This window comes from Felis catus, chromosome C2 (assembly GCF_018350175.1).
Source record: "Felis catus isolate Fca126 chromosome C2, F.catus_Fca126_mat1.0, whole genome shotgun sequence".
Classification (NCBI taxonomy): domain Eukaryota; kingdom Metazoa; phylum Chordata; class Mammalia; order Carnivora; family Felidae; genus Felis; species Felis catus.
The window spans coordinates 72,244,253-72,267,871 of record NC_058376.1 but is presented as its reverse complement, the minus strand read 5'-3'; the positions used below and the strand labels follow the sequence as shown (position 1 = coordinate 72,267,871).

Genomic DNA, 23,619 nt, shown 5'->3' with positions numbered 1-23,619 from the left:
AGAAAAGTAAGATGAGTAGGTTGGATGACCTAAGATATAACTATTTGGAGTTTCAGAAGAAAGGACATAATGAATGAAGGAATGGTTTACCAGATAAATTAGTAGCTGAGAAATTTCTAGAAGTGATGAAGGACACAAAATCCATAAGATGAAGAAACTTAATAAATCAAAAGCAGGATAAAAGTAATTTACACACACCAAAGTAAAGACACATCAGAGTGAAATTAAGATCAAAGAGCAAAGAGTTCCAAAAATCAGCCAAAGGAGAAAAAAGGGCAATTGGACTTTAGCTTACTTCCTGATAGCAACAACAGCCAAAAAACACTGGAACATTCTCAATGTCCAGAGAGAAGGTGCCAACGTACTTCAGATTCAACAAAACTCTTTTGAGAATGAGGACAAAATAAAAATAATTTGAGACAAAGAAAATTTTCAAAAGATTAGAATTCCACTATTCTCTTAACCAAAATCAGTCAAGTTGGAAATCAAGAACAAAAAGAAAACCAGAAAAATATACCTTAAGTTTTGGAAATTTTAAAACATCTCTAAAAACTTACAGTTAAGAAATGATATAATGGAAATTAGAAAATACTTAGAACTGAATGAGAGTGACAAAGCTACGTACCAAAACTTAGAGGATTGGATAAACAAAATGTGGTATATACCTACTGTAGAGTATGTTCATCTATAAAAAAGAAGTGAAATTTGATATGTGCTCTAATGAGCATCAACTTTGAAAACATTAAGTAGAATGAGCCAGACACAAAAGGCCAAATAGTGTATAATTTCACTTCCATGAGGCATTTGGAGTAGTCAAATTCATAGAGACAGAAAGAATAGAGATGACCAGGGCCTAACGGTAGAGTGAAATGAGCACTTATTGTTTAATGGGTACAGAGTTTCTGTCTGGGATAAGAAAAGTTTTGAAAATGTTAAGTTTTATGTTATGTATATTTTACCACACACACACACACACACACACACACACACACACACACTTGCCGGATGTGATTAAAGCACTTAAGGACACTTAGAGTTCTGAAGTTTTACTTTATAAACACTCATAGGAATTAAAAGGAGTTCTACTGGTAGTTAGCAGAGATCACAGATAACCAGTATTTCACAATGGGCCAGCAAGTCCTCATACCTCTTGAATGTCCCACCGTGCAATGGTTTAGTTATACATAAAAATATATAGGTATATATATGTGTGTGTGTGTGTGTGTGTGTGTGTGTGTGTGTGTGTGTATAAACCTAGGGCATAGTTCTCTTTTACATATAAAATATATTTTTTAAGAATTTTTTTTAACGTTTATTCATTTTAGACAGAGAGAGACAGAACCTGAGCAGGGGAGGGGCAGAGAGAGAGAGGGAGACACAGAATTGGAAGCAGGCTCTAGGCTCTGAGCTGTCAGCACAGAGCCCGATGTGGGGCTCGTACCCACAAACCAAGTCAGATGCTTAAACTGACTGACCCACCCAGGTGCCCCTAAAATATATTTTTTACAGTTTTAACTCTCACTGAATTTTCCAGCCATGCAACCACTATGAAACCAAGAGGACCTTGACCTTCATTTTGCTCAGTTCACTTTTACTGAGATGTTTATTCACCATCTGTAATATCATATCACTTAAAGCAACATGCTCATGCTGGATGAGTAATCAATGGCAGTACATCTACATGAGATTGCATTAGGTCAAGCCTATGAACAGATAGATACAGGTACTTCATGCTGATTTTTTGAATAGTTGTGATCAAGTTATTTACAAATGTGTATTATAGTTTTCCTTTTATTTCTTATAATGAATATAATAAACAAATATAAAAAATATAAATATACATTATTATATATAAATAATGGGTTGTATTACCTGTAACAGCAAAAGACTGGAAGCATCTCAAATAGTAATAAATAGGAGACTGGTTTAATTAGCTATATGTATCACCCACTAAAGTATTATATGTGAAAATGAATGAGAAAATCACTCTACCCCATGGAGTGATCTCAGGGTACGCTACTAATGAAAATCAAAGATGGGAGAAAAATAGAAGTATCATATGCTACCATTTATCTAAGGGGAAAGAAAAGGCATGTCAACACATAGACATGCACATATGCACTAACACATGCTTATTATCTTTTTAATCGAAGGATAAACCTTTGATTGGTTACTGTGCGGGGGAGGAAGGGAACAAAATGGGGAGGGGGGACTGGGGCACCTGGGTGGCTCAGTCAGTTAAGCGCAGATTCTTGATTTTGCCACGGGTCATGATCTCACAGTTGACAGCACAGAACCTGGTTGGGATTCTCTCTCTCTCTCCCCCTCAATAAATTACCAACAAAAGTAGAATGAATACCACTACTTGAAATAAATAAGATACCACAGAGACCCAATCTAATAATCCATTGGCTGCTAAAAATGCCCTCGCATTTTTCACTTCACAGACAATACGTGAAATTTATTTAGCTTTACTATTAAGTGAAACAAAGACCACTGTACAAAATTAAATGCAATTTGGCAGAGGTTAAAAATTCCCATTTTCTTCTGTTCTTACATCTTTCAGGGTTACAACATCTACAATGGGAACTTCACTATGTGTTACACATTTAGCAAATACTCATTAACCAGGTTATGACACTGCTTCTATTATGAGCTATTATGATGTATCATATTTCCTCTACCAAACTCCCTTTGTGAGAAGGTACTAATTTTATCTCTCTCTTTACTCCCCAACAGCACCTGGCAAAGTGTTATATACATATACGTCAACATCGTAGAATACCAAAATGTGTTTTTCACCTACATAAACAATGTTAGCCAGTTTAGGCAAGTAAACTACTGCAACTAATCAAGTTGACTACTGAAAGACAATTCACTTATCTCTCTAGTCCTTCAATTCAATTACCTATAAAATGTATTAATACCTGAGTTACTATTTTTGAAGTGACTGGGGACAGGAGACTGCAGGATGTGAAAAATGCTTTGAAAATTTTTTTATCTGGGTTTATTACCATTTAGTTCTTTTCCTCCAATGGTTTTGCTATGGTAGAAGAAACAAGTGTTATTAATTGCAACTAAAAAGGTTGTCTACAAAATGCCAACAAAACTATGATAAATTATTAAGGTAAACACAAATTTTGCCAAGATAAAGAGGAATATACAAAACTCAACTGCACTTCCCAAAGTGAAATGGGAAAGGGAAAAGATACCATTTATAACATAATAAAAAAATACCAAGTTCCTAGAACAGAAGTTCCCAAATCTTCTCAACTCACGGTGCCCTTGTTATTCCCAGTAATTATTCAACAATGACAAAAGAAATTCCAAATGGTTTCATTTATTTAGTAGTTAGGTCCAAACAACTTTGGGAAACATGCACCTGATGGGCACTGCACAACTCAAGACCTCAGACACTGCCCACACTCATTTCCTGCTCCATGCTGATCTTTGTACTTTTAATCTCAGCAATTGCTTCATAAAGACAGACATTATCAAATGTATCACAACTTAATGTTGAAACTGTGAACTCCCAAGAGCTGAAAGTCCACACAGTGCTCAACAGATGTCAATCACCGATACCCTCTAATATTTAAAATCCCATGGTGACTCTGAGCTCAGTGGGATATCAGTTTGGGAACCATGTAATTAGAACGTTTACACAGAGGGGAAATATACTCAAAGATATTAAGTAGAACTAATAAATGGAGAGAGATACTAATGTTTATGAATTTTAACACTCAAAACTGTACAGATGCCAAATTTCCTCAAATTAATCTACAGATTCAAAGTAATCTTAATCAGGGGTACCTGGATGACTCAATCAGTTGAACGTCTGACTCTTGATTTCAGCTCAGGTTGTGATCCCAGGGTTGTGGGATTGAGCCCTGTGTGGGGCTCCATGCTGAATGGGATATTCATTCATTCATTCATTCATTCATTCACTCATTCATTCATTCTCTCTCCCCCTCCTCTCCCCTGCTTATGCACTCACTCTAAAATAAATTAATTTAAAAACAAAACAAAAAATACCAAAGTAATCTTAATCAAAATCCCAAATGGGTTTTATGAAAAACTAGACAGCTAATTCTAAAATCTATACAGAAAAACAAAGGCTCAGGAGTAGCAAAGACACTCCCAAAATAGAATCATGTGGAGAGACTTGCCCTGCTATGAACATTTTTTATCTAAGAAATTGGATCCTGTACCAGATACCACACCACTTATGCATCTTTTCCAATCCTTTTAGCCTCACCTGTCTCTTATTCAAGCTGCTACTCCAGCAACCAGCTCTATGCTGGATGTGGCCATTTTTTATTTTTCTTTTTTATCATTTTTAAAATTTTATTTATTTTTTAAAATTTACATCCAAATTAGTTAGCATATAGTGCAACAATGATTTCAGGAGTAGATTCCTTAGTGCCCCTTACCCATTTAGCCCATCCCCCCTCCCACAATCCCTCCAGTAACCCTCAGTTTGTTCTCCATATTTATGAGTCTCTTCTGTTTTGTCCCCCTCCCTGTTTTTATATTATTTTTCCCCTTCCCTTATGTTCATCTGTTTTGTCTCTTAAAGTCCTCATATGAGTGAAGTCATAGGATTTTTGTCTTTCTCTAATTTTGCTTCGCATATTACCCTCTAGTTCCATCCGCGTAGTAGCAAATGGCAAGATTTCATTCTTTCTGATTGCCAAGTAATACTCCATTGTATATAAATACCACATCTTCTTTATCCATTCATCCATCAATGGACACTTGGGCTCTTTACATACTTTGGCTATTGTTGATAGTGCTGCTATAAACATGGGGGTGCATGTGTCCCTTCGAAACAGCACACCTGTATCCCGTGGATAAATGCCTAGTAGTGCAATTGCTGGATTGTAGGGTAGTTCTATTTTTAGGTTTTTGAGGAATGGACATGGCCATTTTTTAAATGCATACACAACATAACAATGCCTCACTTCATTCCTGAGCTGCGTACATTGCCACCCACCCACGTGCAATCTGGTAGTGCAGGGGTGAACCTATAACTATCCGTGATGAGAAGACACCCCATCTCATTAGACAGATCCTTTTTCTATCCTGTGTTGGATGATCCTGTGACAAACTTTCTATAACTTCCTGGAGGACAGTACAATGGGACTGAGCAATCAGTTACACTTCCATATGGGCTACCACTCTACGTATGCTCCACTTCCTCTTTCCCATTATTTCTGCTCCCTGGGATATATTCTTCCTAATAATGAAAAGATACATAAGCCTTCTGCTGCAAGCTCTGCCTTCTGGTGAATCCAGGCGAAGAAAGATCCCTGCCTTATGTCATATCAAATAAAATTTTATATGGATTAAAGATTTAACGTGAAAGGAAAATTCTCATTATTATTATTATTATTATTATTATTATTTAATCTGTATTATTTAATCTGTATTTATTTTTGAGAGAGAGAGAGAGAGACAGCATGAAAAGGGGAGGAACAGAGAGGGAGACACAGATTCTAAAGCAGGCTCCAGGCTCTGAGCTGTCAGCACAGAGCCTGATGCAGGGCTTGAACTCACAAAAGCGAGTTCATGACCTGAGCCAAAGTCAGATGCTCAACTGACTGAGCTACCCAGGCGCCCCGTAAAATTCTCATTTTTAGAAAATTATATAGGAGGATATCTTTATGTAGAAGAATACCTTTTATGACTCTAAAGGAAAAGAATGATAAATATGACTACATTCTATACTATAAAAAGACATGCCATAAACCAGGAGATATCTGCAACAGAAGTAAGTTGACAAAAATTGTATCCAGAATATAGAAAGAATTCTTATAAAGAAATACGTTCTGTACTCACGCTAGTGGCAGTGGCAGCAGGTGCACCCTTGGCAGGCAAAATGATGCCAGCGAGTTCGTGACCTATATGTGCTGTGAAAATGCTCCTCTAGCAACCGCATCATCGGCACCAAGGACCACGCATCCATTCACATGAAAGTGGCTGAAGCTGACAAGGTAACGGGCAGGTTCAATGGCCAGTTTAAAACCTACGCTATCTGTGGCGCCATTCACAGGATGGGTGAGAGAAACGACTCCACTCTGGTCAAGGCCGAAGGCATCGTTTCAAAGAACTTCTGACTAAAGAAGATCATGGATGTGATATACTTGTCATGAATAAATAGCACCCCCCCAAAAAAGAAATAAGTAAAAGACAAACAACCCAATAAATAATGGGCAAATGACATGAATGGGCATTTCATGGAAGATGGCAAGTGAATAAAATACGTGAGAACGTGCCCAACCTCATAAAAAATCATGGAAATGTTAAGGCCAGTAGTAGATACGGAAATGTAAGTTAAGGCCATTAGTAGATACCATTTTACATCTTCTCGATTAAGAAGGCTGACCAAAATCAAATGCTACCAAGATGCAAAGAGAACTTTTATAACTGCTGGCAGGAGTGCAAAGTAGCAAAACCACTTCAGAGAACAATTTGGTGTTAGCTTGTAAAGTTGTTTGCCTTTACATTCTGCAACTTAGCAGTTTTATTCCTGGATATAAATCCAAGAAACTCTTGCACATATGCAAATTGTAAGAATATTTATAGTAGTACTGTCATACCAATAAAAGACCAAAAACAACCCTTTATATGCCAGGCTGTGTGCTGAAACATTGCAAAATCTTAATGTTTTAACACAAAGAAGGTTTATTTCTAGTGGACACTAAGCTTGAGGAAGTTATTTTTCCTTAAGATAATTTATGGATCTAGGCTGCTGTGATTCTGAAGTTTACTATCTTAACAAGTTGTCACCAAAATGGAAGAGAGAGACTAAGGGAGCATGTGGGCTTTTAACTGTCTCAGTCCACAAGTGACATACCTTACTCATGGTTCAACAAAACCTGCCACATGCAAGGCAATCTATAAATATCTGTTGAATGAATGCATGAGTACAGAGGAATAAGAGATCATTTTTACCATCTCAAAATGATTTGTGAAAGTGCATGACTTTGACTTGATAAATGACATAAAAGATAGACAGTTTCCACAGATAAAAAATGGGGGAAGGATACTCCAGTACTACCTATAGATCGCAGTGAACACGCTTCACCTTACAGACTGACTGAATGATCCTGAGAGGCTGGCTGCCACATCTTCCTGTAGGCTGTGATTAGAATTCTGAGGCTGCATTCCACTTCTGGGAGGGTATGAAATAAAATAATCCAGCAAAGACAGACAAAAAAAAAATATCTCCTTGCTTTAAGAAAAATGTTTTTTGGGGCTCCTGGGTGGCTCAGTAGGTTGAATGTCCGACTTCGGCTCAGGTCATGATCTCACGGTTCGTGGGTTCAAGCCCCCTGCCTGGCTCTATGATGACAGCTTGGGTTAGTATCCAAAATATATCAAGAACTTATGTAAGTCAACACCCAAAAAAACCCAAATAATCCAATTTAAAAAATGGGCAGAAGACATGAACAAAAAACACATGAAGATGTACATGAAGATGTTCAACATCATTATTCATTAGGGAAATGCAAATCAAAACCACAATGAGATACCATCTCACACCTGTCAGAATGGAGAAAAAGGAACCCTTGTACACTGCTGGTGGGAATGCAAACTGGGTGAGCCACTACAGAAAACAGTATGGAGATTCCTCAAAAAATTAAAATAGAATTACCATATGATCCAGCAATTCTACTACTGTGTATTTACCCAGAGAATATAAAAAATGCTAATTCAAAAAGATATATGCACCCCTAAGTTTATTGCAGCATTATTTACAATAGCAAAATATGGAAGCAATCTAAGTGTCTATCAATAGATGAATGGGGTGCCTAGTTAGTTACGCGTCCAACTTTGGCTCAGGCACATGATCTCATGGTTTGTGGGTTTGAGCACCACATCAGGCTCTGTGCTGACAGCTCAGAGCCTGGAGCCTGCTTCGGATCCTGTATCTCCCTCTCTCTGCCCCTTCCCTGCTCACACTCTGTCTCTCAAAAATGAATGAACATTGGGGCACCTGGGTGGCTCAGTCGGCTGAGCGTCCGGCCTTGGCTCAGGTCATGATCTCACAGTTTGTGAGTTCAAGCCCCGCATCAGGCTCTGTGTTGACAGCACAGAGCCTGGAGCCTGCTTCTGATTCTGTGTCTCCCTCTCTCTCTCTGCTCCTACCCGGCTCATGCTCTGTCTCTCTCTCTCTCAAAAATAAATAAACATTAAAAAAAAAAAAAAAGAATGAACATTAAAAAAAAATTTTTTTACACAGATGAATAAAGATGTGGTATATAAATATAATGGAATATTACCCCCCCAAAAAAGAATGAAACCTTGCCATCTGCAACAACGTGGATGGATCCAGAGGATATAATGCTAAGTACACTAAGTCAGACAAGACAAATACCTTATGACTGCACTCATGCATGGAAATTAAGTAACAAAACAGACAAACAACAAAAAAGAGACAGACAAAAAGCCAGACTCTTAAACACAGAGAACAAACTGATGGTCAACAGAGGGGAGGTGGGGCAGGGGGGATGGGTAAAGTAGGTGAAAGGGATTATTGTGATGAGCACTGAGTAATACATCGAATTGTTGAATCACTATACTGTACACCTGAAACTAATATAACTCTGTATGTTAATTGTACTGGAATTAAAAATAATAATACAAAAAATATAATAAAAAATTTTAAAGTACTTACATAAATAAATTTTGCATAAACACCAAAGATAAAGTTCCTCCAAATGCTAGTATATATCATTTTGTATTATTATATTTCAAAGCCGATTTCTTCTGTAAACAAATATACAAAAGCAGCAGCAAGCACCACCACAGAAAGCTTTCCCTCCCAACTATCTCCTCTACCTAGCCATATTTGATCAAATGATTAACATTGATCCTTTTTGAGGGTAATAGACCTGAATGTTTTTCCCATGTTTCTAAAATACACAAGGAGAAAAATACTTTTCTATATTCTAATTTTTATAAATGAACATGTACCGTTTTTGTAATGAGGAATAATAGCTGTCATCTTCAATTAAAAAAAATAAAAACTTTAGGTGAAATAGGTGAAGGTAAAGGGGATTAAGAGGTACAAACATCCAGTTATAAAATAAATAAGTCATAGGGATGAAAAGTACAGTATAGGGAATATAGTCAATAAGATTGTAATAATAACACTGTATGGTGACAGATGGTAACCACACTTATTGTGGTGAGCATTTTGTAATACACAGAATTGTCAAATCACTATACTGTACACCTGAAACCAATATAACATTGTATGTCAATCATAGCTGAATTAAAAAAAACCCCTACTGATCTTACAAGAGCTTCATATACTACTACCTTTTTTTTTTTTAATTTAAGAGAAACAGTGAGAATGGGGGAGGGGCAGAGAAAAAGAGGGAGAAAGGGCATCCCAAGCAGGCTCCAAGCTGTCAGCACAGAGCCTGATGTGGGACTCATCCTACAAACTGTGAGATCATGACCTGAGCCAAAATCAAGAGTCAGAGGATTGACTGACTGAGCCACCCAGGCGCCCTGCTCATATACTACTACTTCTTCAACTGTCATAATCTCATAGAAGTTCTACTCCTATGAGCTCTGACAGCACTAATACCATTCCCTTGCTGGTTACTGATTTAGTGCCTCTCAATTCCAAGTTCATCCAGTCTGTCTATTCTGAAAATAGACCTGGGACTTTTAAAGTTTTTCCTTGGCCAGCGGGCACGATGTTAAGCTTTATCAGTAGAGGGCGCAGGAGAGACACTGTAGGAGAAAAGTTTTGCTTCCCGGTTCTGGTGTGTTTGCTCACCAGACTCCTCCAGCATCAGACTTGTATTCGGCAAGGTGACCAGCAGCATACCCAGCAGCCACCAGGTTCCCCCTACTCTCTTCTTGGGAGCTTTTGTAGTGGAGTTAACTAACACCTCCCTGTCAACAGCTTTCTCTGGTACCCTAGAGAACAGATGTTCAGCAAGTTCTGCCCACACAGCACCACTGCTATTTAGGTATCCATAGGCATGCTGTCTCCAACAAGGTCTAGATCTCAGCTCTGGGGGGAGGAGGGTTCCTTCCTAGGTGCCGAGTGAGCTATGAGCCCTAGGTAGCAGCTCTTCCTTATATCTGCTATTACTATATTCTTCAGACTTGTATTTACTTCTTACTAGCTCACGTGTCATTATTCTACCCTCTTGTTATAATCAATAATTTGTTCCACGTTCAAATGATTCTGTGGTTTCTCTTCTGATTGGACCCAGAATGATAGAGTCCCATCTGTAAGTTTTACACTTACACACTTCTTTGAACTTCAATCACCCGGCATCTAACTTTTCTTCTCTCTTTCTGTAAGGTATTTTTTTTTAAGTTTATTTACTTATTTTGAGAGAGAGGGAGACTGCAAAAGCAGGGGAGGGGCAGAGAGAAGGAGAGACAGAATCCCAGGCAGGCTCTGCACCATCAGCACAGAGCCCAATGTGGGACTCGAACTCATGAACTGTGAGATCATGACCTGAGCCGAGATCAAAAGCTGGACATTTAACTGACTGTACCACCCAGGTGCCCCTCTATAAGATTTTAAACTCATGGCTGGCAAGGAACATTTTTCTTAATTTGCTGCATCAATCTGATGCTGTCCAATATAATTCTTTTAATACAGAGGGACTAACAAATGTTTAAACTCACTTCACATGATTCATAAATACTCTATACACCCTCATTAGTTTAAGACCGCTATAAACAAATAAAACACTTTTTAATGATCTGCAATGGTTTCAGAATTTCACCAACCAAACCATAAATAATCAGGATAGCATTAGAATGTACTCCTTAGTGTCCCTAGACTACAAGGTTTCAGAGACTGGAACAGCCAACATGCTTAGACCTCCTAGGCCCAGTAAGATAGGAGATATGAACTGCTCATGCTCACAGACTATTCATGGCTACAGGGTCAGAAAGAGGCTGAGGATGAATAATGCTTATTTTTCTATAAATGTGAAACAATAAGGTAAAAAATTATGCTCAGAACAAGGATGTTAAACAGCCAAGTGACAAGTTATTTACAAACAAGTAACATAACTACATTGGAATTTCAGGGTGATAAGGTTGGATGTAAAATAAAGGAGTACGAGGTTTTATGGTAAAGCTGCCTTCTGTGCTTTTGGAAACCTGGCAGAAACCCCCCTCTAACAAGCACAGTATCATCAACACTGAGAGTATGTCCTATGAGGGAAAGTGGGAAAGGGTCAGAAAGCTATCCTCACTGGCCCCAAACTTAATTTGCCTGATCTTTGCTGAAACAGTACACTCTAAGCTTATCCCAGTAAAATGTAACCAGCTTGTGTAAAGTCTGTATGAAATGCGTGTTTTCCTCAAGCCTCAAAACCAGCCCTCTGTGGGATTACCTCAGTAGCAAGTTAGAATTGGGAGTCATAGCTGGAAGTACAGAAAATATAAGAAACATGCAATTGCCTTGAGTTCAAACACAGAAAAAGTTGCATGACTTTTCAAATGCCTTTTAGTAATGTAAAACAGTACCACTCAAAAAGAGTTACACTAACTGTTTTCTACCAGTACTCAATGAAATACAAAAATTGAGAGAAACTCAATTTAGAAACTCTCACAGTAATTTGCTATTGACACTAACAACAACAAAAAGGGACTGTATTTTGTATGTCTAATTTTTCTTTCATTTCCATTGTATAGTATTTTACAAAAGTTGTTAGTCCAGTACCAAAAGATTCTGAGAGGCACTGTTCTAAACCACTCAACGCTGAACACAAGATATTTTCCCAAAAGATCTGAATACATATTTCTCAAAAGATATAAAAATGGCCAATAAGCATATTGGAAGATACTCAATGTCATTAGCCATCACAGAAATGCAAATTAAAACCACAAGATACCATTTCACACCCATTAGGATGGCTACTATCAAAAAGAAAATAACAGGTGTTAGTGAGGATGTGGAGAAATTGGAACTCTCACACACTGCTGGCAGGATTGCAAAAGGGTACAGTCGCCTTGGAAAACAGCCTGTTAGCTCCTCAAAAGGTTAAACATGGGAGTTACCCTATGACTCAGCAATTCCATTCCTATGTATATACTCAAAAGAAATGAAAGTATGTCCACACAAAAACCTATACACAAATGTTCACAGAAGCACTATTTGTCTAACAGTCAAAAAGTGAAAGCAGCCCTATTTCCATTAACAGATGAGTAGATAAATAAAATGTGGTGTACCCATACAATGGAATATTATTTAGCCATAAAAAGAAATGGAAGTACCCATACACACTACAATATAAATCGACCTTGAAAACACTGTGCTAAAATGAAACAAACCAACCACATAAGACATTTTCCATGAATCTACTTACATATCCAGAACAAATTTATAGAAACAGAAAACATATTGGTGGTTGCCTGGGACAAGGGGGGAGCAGTTGGGGTAAAACAAGTGACTGCTATCAGGTGCAAGATTTCTATTTGCGGTAATGCAAACATTAAAAAGTAGTGATGGTTAGGTAACCTTATGAATACAGTTAAAATATATAACACACAAAAACCCCCACTTAAATGTATACCCTTTAAAGGGTGGATTTTATCATAGGTGAATTATATTTCATTTTTTTTTTTTTAATTTAAAGGAAAAGAAGCCATATAGATGTAGAAAGGGAATAACAGAAACAGAGGCAGAGATGGAGGGTTTACTTCTGGTAAAGAAGCTACTCTGAAGAAATTGCTGCAGCCTCCTAGAGTAATTAAAAAAAAAAAAAGATTTCTAAACAAATGATTTGAAGAATAGAAACATCACTGGAATGATCATACAGCCTTTCAATGGGACAGCTTTCCAGGAGACAAAACTATTTAAAGTCACACTTCTTGCTGTGTTCAGAAAATGAATCATCGTAACTTCAAAGCCATTCCTCCTACATTCTATGCTACTGTTCTTCATATGTGAGAAAAAGACTGATAGTTATCATGTAACAAAACAACAACAACAAAAACACCGAAAAATAACAGCTGTCTGGATTATGTGTTCTGCTAGTAAAATTTCTATCAGGTGACATAAAAATATGGAAGTAAAAATGTTCAGTTTTTCCTTTAAGAAATTAATGTTCTTGGAGGAAAACAATTTTGAAAATCATTTGTTTCAGGCTTTCACACTCTTATCATAATACCCTAATTCTCAAAATCATCCATGCCTCTCAAAACTTCTAAGTCACTGCAGCCCATGACTTAATCAGTTATTATCCCTAAATGCACTCTCAGCCCCTCCCAGTCTAATCTTCATACTGCAGGGAGCAACCCTGAAGTACATTGAATTTTGTCACTTCAGTGTCCTACTTAAAGCCTTCAAGTGGGATACTGAAGATAAAGCCCAACAATACATGCATGATAAGGTCCCTAACTTTCCAGACTCATTTCTTTGTAGTCTTTCCCTCTACGGGCTTTAAGTTTTATCCATTCTTCCAGTTTTTCTAACGGCCATCTCAGGCCTTCACACATGACCTTCCAGGAAGATTTTTTGTTCACTGAACGGTCATCCTAATTTCCCTGGGACTCGGGAGCTTTCCTGGGACATGGGACTTTCAATACTAAACCCAAGAAAGCCTGTGGCAAACTGCAACTGAGTTGGTCAGCCTATTTTCTGTCTACCACCTCCGCCTGTCGAGTATTGGCATACAGGTCACTTTCTCAGAAAACCTTTTCTAACATCTCTTCACTCCCATCCCATGTATCTTATTTTATCTCGTTTGTTAACATTCATCACACTGGATTTGCCTTTTTAATGTCTGTCTTCCCTTACTATGTTATAAACTCCACAAGCACGGATCCATTATTTTGTTGACCACCTCATCACCTAAAATTGTGTCCAGTTCATCTGTTTGCACGAGTAATTGCTGAATAAATAAACCAATGAAAGTTTTATCTATGATGGCATCAGAGTCAAGTAAAGGTTTTTTCCTTTTTAGGCTAGAAGGGACCCAGCAAAATTTGAAGATACAGTCACTATTCTGTCTTCTTTCAGGTCACTATTCTAGAAAACTAAGACAATTAATTAAACGCTCTATTTATTCTGATCCTCACAACTGATAAAACTGATCTAGGAATCTCACCTTAACAACCATATATATTCAGGATAAGACCAGCAGGACATTAAACAGTCTAAATTCTCACGATTCGATCCCTATTACAAGAATTCCTCAATTTACAACAGATCATATTCCTACTCAGAAGGTAGGATTCCAGGCAAAAGGAACAAGTATGAACATGTAAGTATGATCTAACTTATGGGACAGCAAAGAGACAAGAGGACATATGGCAGCAAGTAGTGAAAGGTCAGACTGTTGAATGGGGCCAAAAAGTCACAGGTGCTGGGCAACTGGGAGCACCAGAAGTTTGAGAGATTTGGTTTTAAGTATTTTTTATTCTTGGGGTGCTTGGGTGGCTCAGGTGATTAAGCATCTAACTCTTGATTTCAGCTCAGGTCATGATCTCTTGAACAATGAGATGGATCCCCGCGTTGGGCACCATGTTGACAGTGTGAGCCTGATTGGGATTCTCTCTCTCCATTTCTCTCTGCCCCTTCCCTGCTCACACGTGCGTACTCTATCAAAATAAACTTAAAAAAAAAATGAGTTTAGGGGCACCTGGGTGGCTCAGTCAGTTAAGCATCCAACTTCGGCTCAGGTCATGATCTCTCAGTCTACGAATTTGAGCCCTGCTCGGGCTCTGTGCTGACAGCTCAGAGCCTGGAGCCTGCTTCAGATTCTGTGTCTCCCTCTCCCTCTGTCCCTCCCCTGCTTACACTCTATCTCTCTCTCAAAAAAATAAACATTAAAAAATTTTTAACAGGGGCGCCTGGGTGGCTCAGTCGGTTAAGCGTCTGACTTCAGCTCAGGTCATGATCTCGCGGTCCATGAGTTCAAGCCCTGCATCGGGCTCTGTGCTGACAGCTCAGAGCCTGGATCCTGTTTCAGATTCTGTGTCTCCCTCTCTCTGTGATCCTCCCCCATTCATGCTCTGTCTCTCTCTGTCTCAAAAATAAATAAATGCTAAAAAAAAAAATTAAAAAAAAATTTTAATAAAAAATGAGTTAAAAAAAAAACACAAGTATTTTTTATTTTCATCTCTTATTCTCAAAAGTGGTACATGATCATTACAAAAAAACCCAGACCAGAATAAAATCTAAATTCCACTTCCCAGAAAGACCTGTTTTTTATATTTTCATACTAGAAGCAGGGAAATGACACAGTTAAAGGAAAAACACCCTCAGGCTCTCCTAAGTCATTCAAATATTTATTTTGTGCCTACATTGTGTCAGATGCTAGAGATTAAAGATAACTACCATTCAGTGTCCCCTCTGAGCTTGCTGTCAGTGGGAAAAGTAATAACAAGATGACTACTGTGAAGTAAGGTAAGAGCAATAGGGATGAGTGGAATGCAATGGAAAACAGGACCCACAGCTCCCATTCATATGAGTAATGAGGCCAAGAAATCAGACTTGTCTTTTGAAAGATGAGAAGAAATTTGCCAGGCAAGTAAAGAGAGGAAGGTCTCTATACACAGAGGAAGCAGGATGTAAAGAAATGTTGTAGTCTAAATGTGATCCTTTTTTTCTTCCCCGGGGCCTTCACCCAATCACCACACTAAAAAAGTGAAATGACCAAGCATGAAAGAAGGGTCAAGACTCAGAAAATCCTTCAAAAAGCCTGTAAGGTAGAGAATGGGGAAGTAAGGAACAACAAAGACTACTTTAAAAAGGAAAAAAGTTTTGGTCACAAACACCAAATAGCAAAAAAAAAAAAAAAAAAAAAAAAAGGAGCAGGGCAATAAATATATGAAAAGAGAGATGCAAACTGGAACAAGATACCATTTCCTACCATCAAAGTGATAATCTATCAATCTAAAGTAAGACCTTTTACTGAAAAATGGTCAATAGCAGACCAATTTTACTCAATTCCTTGGGTAGTTATCTAAGTTAAACAAAAATTGGAGCCAGCTTACCCTCATAAAAAATGGTATCAAATCAGAAGCCACCCATGTAGTCTATCCCAAATTTCCATGAAAACAATTTATATCAGATCTCTGAAGGATTTCCACTAGCTATAAGGTCAATCTTAACTGAGAAAAGATTCATGACCCAGCCATGCTCTGCTTCATATAAGAAAGTTCAACCATCTGCCTAAAAGAAAATATGAAGATATCTTGTCCTCTCTGCAAGCCACCTTTTATTTAGAGACCCAAAGTCGGCCTCAAAGAAACAAACTAATCAGCCAGTCTAGTTAAGTAAGCTGTTTCTTGCTATGCAGAGGTGGGTTTCGTGGCAGCCAGCATTCATTTTCCTGTCTGATCTTTCTACATGCATTTAGGAAACTACCATGCAACTTCCAGAAAATAAGCAAGAAGTGTCTATGTGCCTGTATGTATGTATATAAGGTTCAGGTGGAGCTGTGTAAGTACAGAGAAACATGGATTGGCGCATGGCTTCCTGGGAGGTATAGTCCTATATAAGCAAAGTGTTGTGTTGTAGGTAGAATGCTAGAATCACAAAGAGCCCTAACAGTGCATATTAGAAACCAGGGTAGGGTAAGATCCCACCAGAACTATCATATTAGATGAGTATCTACTAATCACTGGAACTCAGACTAGGAGCTGTGTTATCTTTCAGCAATACACCTAAGAAGAGGTTCCAACCAGAATCCCAGTCAACTATAGCAAGGATAATTCACAAACATTTCTAACAAATGCATATCAGATACTATATAACTGTTATAATTCAAAGATGAAGAAGCAGAAAATATATTCAACAATTTTTGTTGGTTCCAACAAAAAATAATGTAGCACAAGAGATAATTACCCATCACATAGAAGCAGAGCCTAATTGAGATGGTAAATAACCTCAAGACACAACTAACTTCCAGTTTGGCAAACTCTATGAAACAGGCATATATGGAGAGAAAAGACAATGATAAAACCAGAGTAAGAAGAAAAGGGAGTAGGGCAAATTTTTAAAGGATGTAAAGAAGCTAAAATTTCAATAGCAGAAATAAAGCCTACATCGGAAGAGATAAAGGAAAATAAAATGAGTGATAAGGACAAACATTTTGAGAAGCTCATGGAAAAGACAGAAATGATAAGCCAGCCTAATTATTACAAGTATTTTCAAGAAAGAAAACAGAACTAGATCAAAATAACCAAAAACATTTCTGGAAATGAAAAAAGAATGAAGAACAAAGATTATAAGGCACTAACGTATCAGGCAATATTAATGAACATTTATAAAAGATATAATCTGTCAAAACATTTCAGTAAAAAGAAAAATCTTTATCACCACCAGGCACAGGAAGCTCTGAAGCAAGATGATTAATGCAAGACAACACAGAACGACACCTACAGAACTTGAGGATGTTAGTGATCTAGTAATTATTAAATATGTCTTCTAGTTACTCTTACTAAAAATATTAGCTGAAAATTCTGGTTGACATACATGATCAATCAACTTAAATGTTAAGGCAGAAAATTGGTTGGGGTGCCCGGCTGGCTCAGTCGGGTTAAGTGTCCAACTCTTGATTTCAGCTCAGGTCATGATCTCACAGTTCATGAGTCTGAGCCCCACATGGGACTCTGCGCTGACAGCACAGAGCCCACTTGGCATTCTCTCTCTCCTCTTCTCTCTCTCTCAAAAGTAAACATTAAAAAAAAAAAAATACAGAAAATTGGCAATGAGCACCAACTCCATTTAAATAAAACTTAAACAATTTGTGTTAACATTCAATGTAATTACCAAGAGAAAAGTCTTGAAAGATAAGTTAAAAACATGAAATGGGTAAAAAATATACTAACTATATGAAGTTCCAAGCTCACCATAGAGTGAAAACACAGATAAAGTGAAAGTGGATTAAGAGTTGAGAAGCTAAAAAAAAAAAAAAAAAAAAAGTTGAGAAGCTAGTCTTCTAATATAGAAGGAGTCAAAGTATAATTTTCTTTTTCAGACTGAAAAAGCAGATAGGTTTATTTTTTTAACCTAGATTTACACTTGAATTCATATAAACTATAAAATAGTGGACTTAAAAACAGGATGTATAAATTCCAAATATCTGAGATAAAAGCAACCCAAATATAATTTACAATGCAAAAGACAGAAAATATCAACAGACAACTGGATAAACAAAATATGGTATACATCTGGCCCTTGAACAACACAGGTTTGAACTGTGCACTATATGCCAGTTTTGTGATACAGTACAGTACAATAGATGTTTTCCTTATGATTTCCTTTGTAACATTTTCTTTTATCTTCCTTTATAAGAATATAGATATATAATACATTTAATGTGTAAATTATGTGTTAATCATTGTTTATGTTATTTGTAAGGCTTCCAGTTAACAGTAGGGTATTATTAGTGGTTAAGGCTTCTGGTCAACAGTAGGGCATTAGTGGTTAAATTTTGGGAGAGTCAAAAGTGAGATGCAAACTGTGTATGGGGAGTTGACACCTCTAATCCCCGTATTGTTCGAGGGTCAAGTATATATATATACAATGGAGTATTAGCCTTAAAACAGAATGAAGTACCAATCCATGCTATACATGGCATGTGAAATAAGCCAGACACAAAAGGACAAATATTGTATGATTCCACTTATATGAATCATCTAGAATAGGCAAAATCATAAAAGACATAAAGTAGATCACAGATAGGTTACTAAGGATTGTGGGTAGGGAGGAATGGGGAGTTAGTGTTTAATGAGTATAAGAGATTCAGTTGGGGAAGATGAGATGAATGGTGATGATGGGTGTACAAAATGTACATGTACTTAATGTCAAAGATTTATATAAAGTGGTCAAGACGGTAATTTTATCTTATGTGTATTTTACAACAATTAAAGCAGCAATTAATCATTAAAAACAAAAGCATTAAAAATTAAATAATAGAAACACACCCAACATAATTCATTATGACAATAAACTAACTTTAAGCATTTACCTTGAATTAAAACAAAAACAAACCACATGTAATTTAAAAGAGACACAGCTAGGGGTGCCTGGTTGGCTCAGTTGGTGAAGCATCCAACTTTTGATCTCTGGGTCATTGAGTTCGAGCCTACTTTAAAGGAAAAAAGAAAAAGAGAAAAAAAAGCAGACAGAACTAAAACAAAATGGCATGGAATGAGAAAGCTGGGTAATTTATTGAACAAAGAAATTTAGGACAGACAGGAATTTAAGTAAAATACAAGACTCAGAAAGCAGGGTGATTATTTTTGATTAAGTGTAATCTATAATGAAGATCTTTAGCAGTAGAGAACTTACACATGCATCAAATAATACTGCATCAAAATACATGATAAAAATCATTAGAGTTGAGAGAATGAGAAGCCAAGCCACAGACTGGAGAAAAATACCTGCAAAAGAAACATCTGATATATAAAGGACAGTTAATGAATATATACAAAGAACTCTTAAAACTCAACAATATAAAAATTAACAATCCAATTTAAAATGGGCCTAAGATCTGAAGAGGTACTTTACCAAAAATGATACAGAGATGGAAAAGCAGCATGTAAAAAGATGCTCAGGGCACCTGGATGGCTCAGTCGGTTAAGCATCTGACTTTTTTTTTGTGGGAGAGAGAGAAAATGCAAGTAGGGGAGGGGTGGAAGTGGGCCCACACTAACAACAGAGAACCCAATGTAGGGCTTGAACTCACAAACCATGAGATCATGACCTGGGCCAAAGTCGGATGCTCAACTGACTGAACCACCCAGGTGCCCCAAAGCATCCAACTCTTGATTTTGGCTCAGGTCATGACCTCACAGTTTCATGAGTTTGAGCCCCAGGTCAGACTCTGCTCTGACAGCTTGAAGCCTGCTTAGGAGTCTCCCTTTTTCCCTCTCTCTCTGCCCCTCTCCCAACTCACGTTCTGTCTCTCAAAATAAATAAACTTAAAAAAAAAAAAAACAGATGCTCAACATCAATCATTAGAGTACTGCAAATCAAAACAATGAGATACCACTACATACACCTATTAAAATAGCTAAAGTCTAAAACACTAACAACATCAAATGCTCATGAGGACGTTGGGCAACAGGAACCCTCACCTACTGTTGGTTGAAAAGCAACATGGTATAGACACTTTGAAAAACAATTTAAAGGCTCCTTACAAAAATAAATATACTCTTACCATACAATCCAGCAATTGTGCTCCCTGGTATTTACTCAAATCAGCTGAAAACTTCTATCCATACAAAAACCAAATACAGGAGCACCTGGATGGCTCAGTTGGTTCAGCGACCAACTCTTGGTTTCAACTCAGTTTGGGTTCAAGCTCAGTGTCAAGTTCTGCGTTGACAGCACAGAGCCTGCTTGGGATTCTTCCTCTCTCCTGTCCCTCCCCTGCTTATGCTCTGTCTCTCTCAAAATAAGTAAATAAATACACACAGATGTTTATAGCAACTCTATAAATGACAAATGTGAAAGCGACTGAGATATCCTTCAGCAGGTAAATGAATAAACAAACTGTAGTACATTCAATGGAATAATATTCAGTGCTAAAAATGAATGAGCTATTAAGCCATGAAAAGATATGAAGGAAACTTAAATGCATATTCCAAGTTGAAAAGGTTACGTACTATATGATTCCAATTATAGGATATTCTGGAAAAGGCAACATTATGGAGACTGTAGAAGCACCAGTGGTTGCCAGGAATTAGGGAGAAGGGAGGGATAAATAGGCGGAACACAGGCGATTTTTAGGGTTGGGAAACTGTTCTGTTTTTCTGATGGATACATTTCATTCTCCACCATTTGTCCACACCCATTGAATGTACAATATCAAGAGTGAACTCTGATGTAAACTATGGACTTTGTTTGATGTGTCCATGTTGGTTCATTAATTATAACAAATATACCACACATGGCAAGATATTGACTGTCGGGGAAGGAGTGCTGGCAGTACAGGGGAGCTTAGGGTATATGGCAACTCTGTATTCTTTACTCAATTTTGCCACGAACCTAAAATTGATATATAAAATCTATTAACTTAAATATTAAAAATCATTAGAAATGAAAGAAACCGACAACTAACCAACATGTACTTACTGCAAGCTCATGTGTTCTAAGTAGAATAGCAAAGTAACAGAGAAACAAGAAAAAGAAAGAAACCAAATAACTTCAGATGAAAGTGCTATAAAGAAAGACAAAAAGGGATGCCTGGCTGGCTCAGTCAGTAGAGTATGTGAATCTTAATCTCGGGGTCCTGAGCTCAAGCCCCACATTGGGCATGGAGCCTACTGTTAAAAACCAAACCAAACCAAACAAAACAAAACAAGACACAGAAGGGCAAGAAGACAGATACCAAGTGGGCTAGGTGGGGACTATTTTAGTAGACTGATCAGGTAAGGCCCCTTCAAAACAGTAATGTATGAAGGGAAGATTCAGGCAGAAGAAACAAAAATGTAAAAGTCCCAATGTGAAAATAAGGCTCTTAAAAACAATGCTACCCTGTCAGTCTTTGACATATTAAGATTTAAAAATTAATGAAGACTAAATTTTATAATTAATAAGAACTATTAAGAAGGAATAATAAACCAAATAAGAGAATTTGAATAAAGTTTTACATATATACTCTGAAAACAGAAAGTGGTTTTTTTTTTTGTTAAAGCTTATTTACTTTGAAAGAGAGAGTGCCAGGGAGCAGGGGAGGGGCAGAGCAAGGGAGAGAGAATCCCAAGCAGGCTCCACACTGTCAGCGCAGAGCCTGATATGGGCTCAAACTCACAAACTGTGAGACCAACTGAGCCACTTAGGTACCCAAACAGAAAATGTTTTTAAGTTTCACAGAACATTCACCAAATTGGATTATCCTTTAAATCATACACACATGCACAAAACTCTCAGTAAATCAAAAAAATATTTTTTTAAAAATTTTAAAGTAGGCCTCACATCCAGCAGAGAGTCCAACATGGGGCTTGAACTCATGACCCTGAGATCAAGACCTGAGCTAAGATCAAGAGTTAGACACTTAACCGACTGAGCCACCCAGGTGCCCCAGTAAATCTTAAAAAATAATTTAAAAGACTATAAAAACAGAGTGAATAGAACTGTCCTAAATATCACTTGAGTCAAAGAGGAAATCAAACTAGAGCTACTATTTGGAAAGTAATGAATATAAGAACATGATTCATGTAAATTTTAGAGTGCAGCCAAAGCAGTCCTCAAAAGCAAATTAAGAGCATCAATGCTTTCATTATTTAAAAAAAAAAAGAGGAACTAAGAACTTGAGTAGAAAAAGCTCAAAAAAAAAAAAAGAAGAAAATCAAAATAAGGAGAAAAGTAGAAATCAGGAAATCAGAAAACCAAAAGAATTCACCTCAAAGTTGGTTATTAAAAACAACTAAGTAGACAAACATCAAATCAAGAATCATAGAAAGAAATCAAATCAAGAAAAATAACAAAATCACTAATAAAAAGGTAGAAATACCAGATTTTAATTATAACATATTACATACATCCATATAACAAATTTGAAAATCTTAAAAATATAAAATGGGAAAATACAAATTATCAAAACTGACTCATGAAAAAGAAAGGATTCCTCAAGATTCTACAGAAGTAACTATGTAAGTTACCATTTGGCCTGTATACTATTAAACTAAATTTCTGAGATTCTTTTCTACTCTTTCAATAAATTCTACACATTTGACTAATATGAGTGGGGTTTTGGTTCCTCATAACATGTCCCTTTGGATACCTTTGGCTATTAGCAAATTTATGATATGTACACTTATTTGTAGTTAAAAGAAGGAAAACCTTATCAACACCTAAAAAGTGTCATAAAAACATCTGCTAAAATTCAGAAGCCATTCCTATTGTTGTAAGGTAGGAACAGAATAAAATAACACTATTTCTCTAAAACCAACAGTTGCCACTATCTTTAATTGTAAAAATACCAGAGACATTCTAAGAATGACAATTATTACCTCTCTTCTTTAAAAAATTTTTTAAACATTTTTTTAAGTTTATTTATTTTGAGAGAGAGAGAGAGAGAGGGAGAGAGCACCAGCAATGGAGGGGCAGAAAGAGAAAGAGGAAATAAGTTACACATTCAGCAATAGGAAAAGAACAAATACAGCACAGCTGTACAATGGAATGTTAGGCAAACATTAAAAAACGATCTTTTTTTTTTTTTTTAAATGTTAATTCATCTTTGAGAGACAGAGCATGAGCGGGGAAGGGGCAGAGAGGGAGACACAGAATCCGAAGGAGGCTCCAGGCTCCGAGCTGTCAGCACAGAGCCCAACGCCAGGCTCCAACTCACGAACTGTGAAATCATGACCTGAGCTGAAGTCGGACGCTCAACCGACTGAGCCACCCAGGCGCCCCACATTAAAAAATGATCTTAAGAACAAAAGGAAATGTTCAAGATTTAGCAAGATAACAAATTATAAAAACCAGGATTCCAATTTTATAAAAGTAACTGTTCTCACACACATATATATGTACGTGTATACATGTGTGTGTATACATATATATATATATATATATATATATATATATATAACTATTCTCACACATATATAGGTACGTGTATACATGTGTGTATATATATATGTGTATGTATATGTGTGTATATA

The 23,619-nt window shown here is 37.0% G+C and overlaps 1 protein-coding gene and 1 pseudogene across 1 annotated transcript in view; one reads left to right on the top strand and one right to left on the bottom strand.

The window, feature by feature from the left end:
• Positions 1-23,619, bottom strand: part of PAK2 (p21 (RAC1) activated kinase 2) — a 90,874-nt gene that overhangs the window by 60,127 nt on the left and 7,128 nt on the right. The window lies entirely within an intron of this gene.
• On the top strand, positions 1,642-6,785 carry LOC101087939 (annotated as a pseudogene).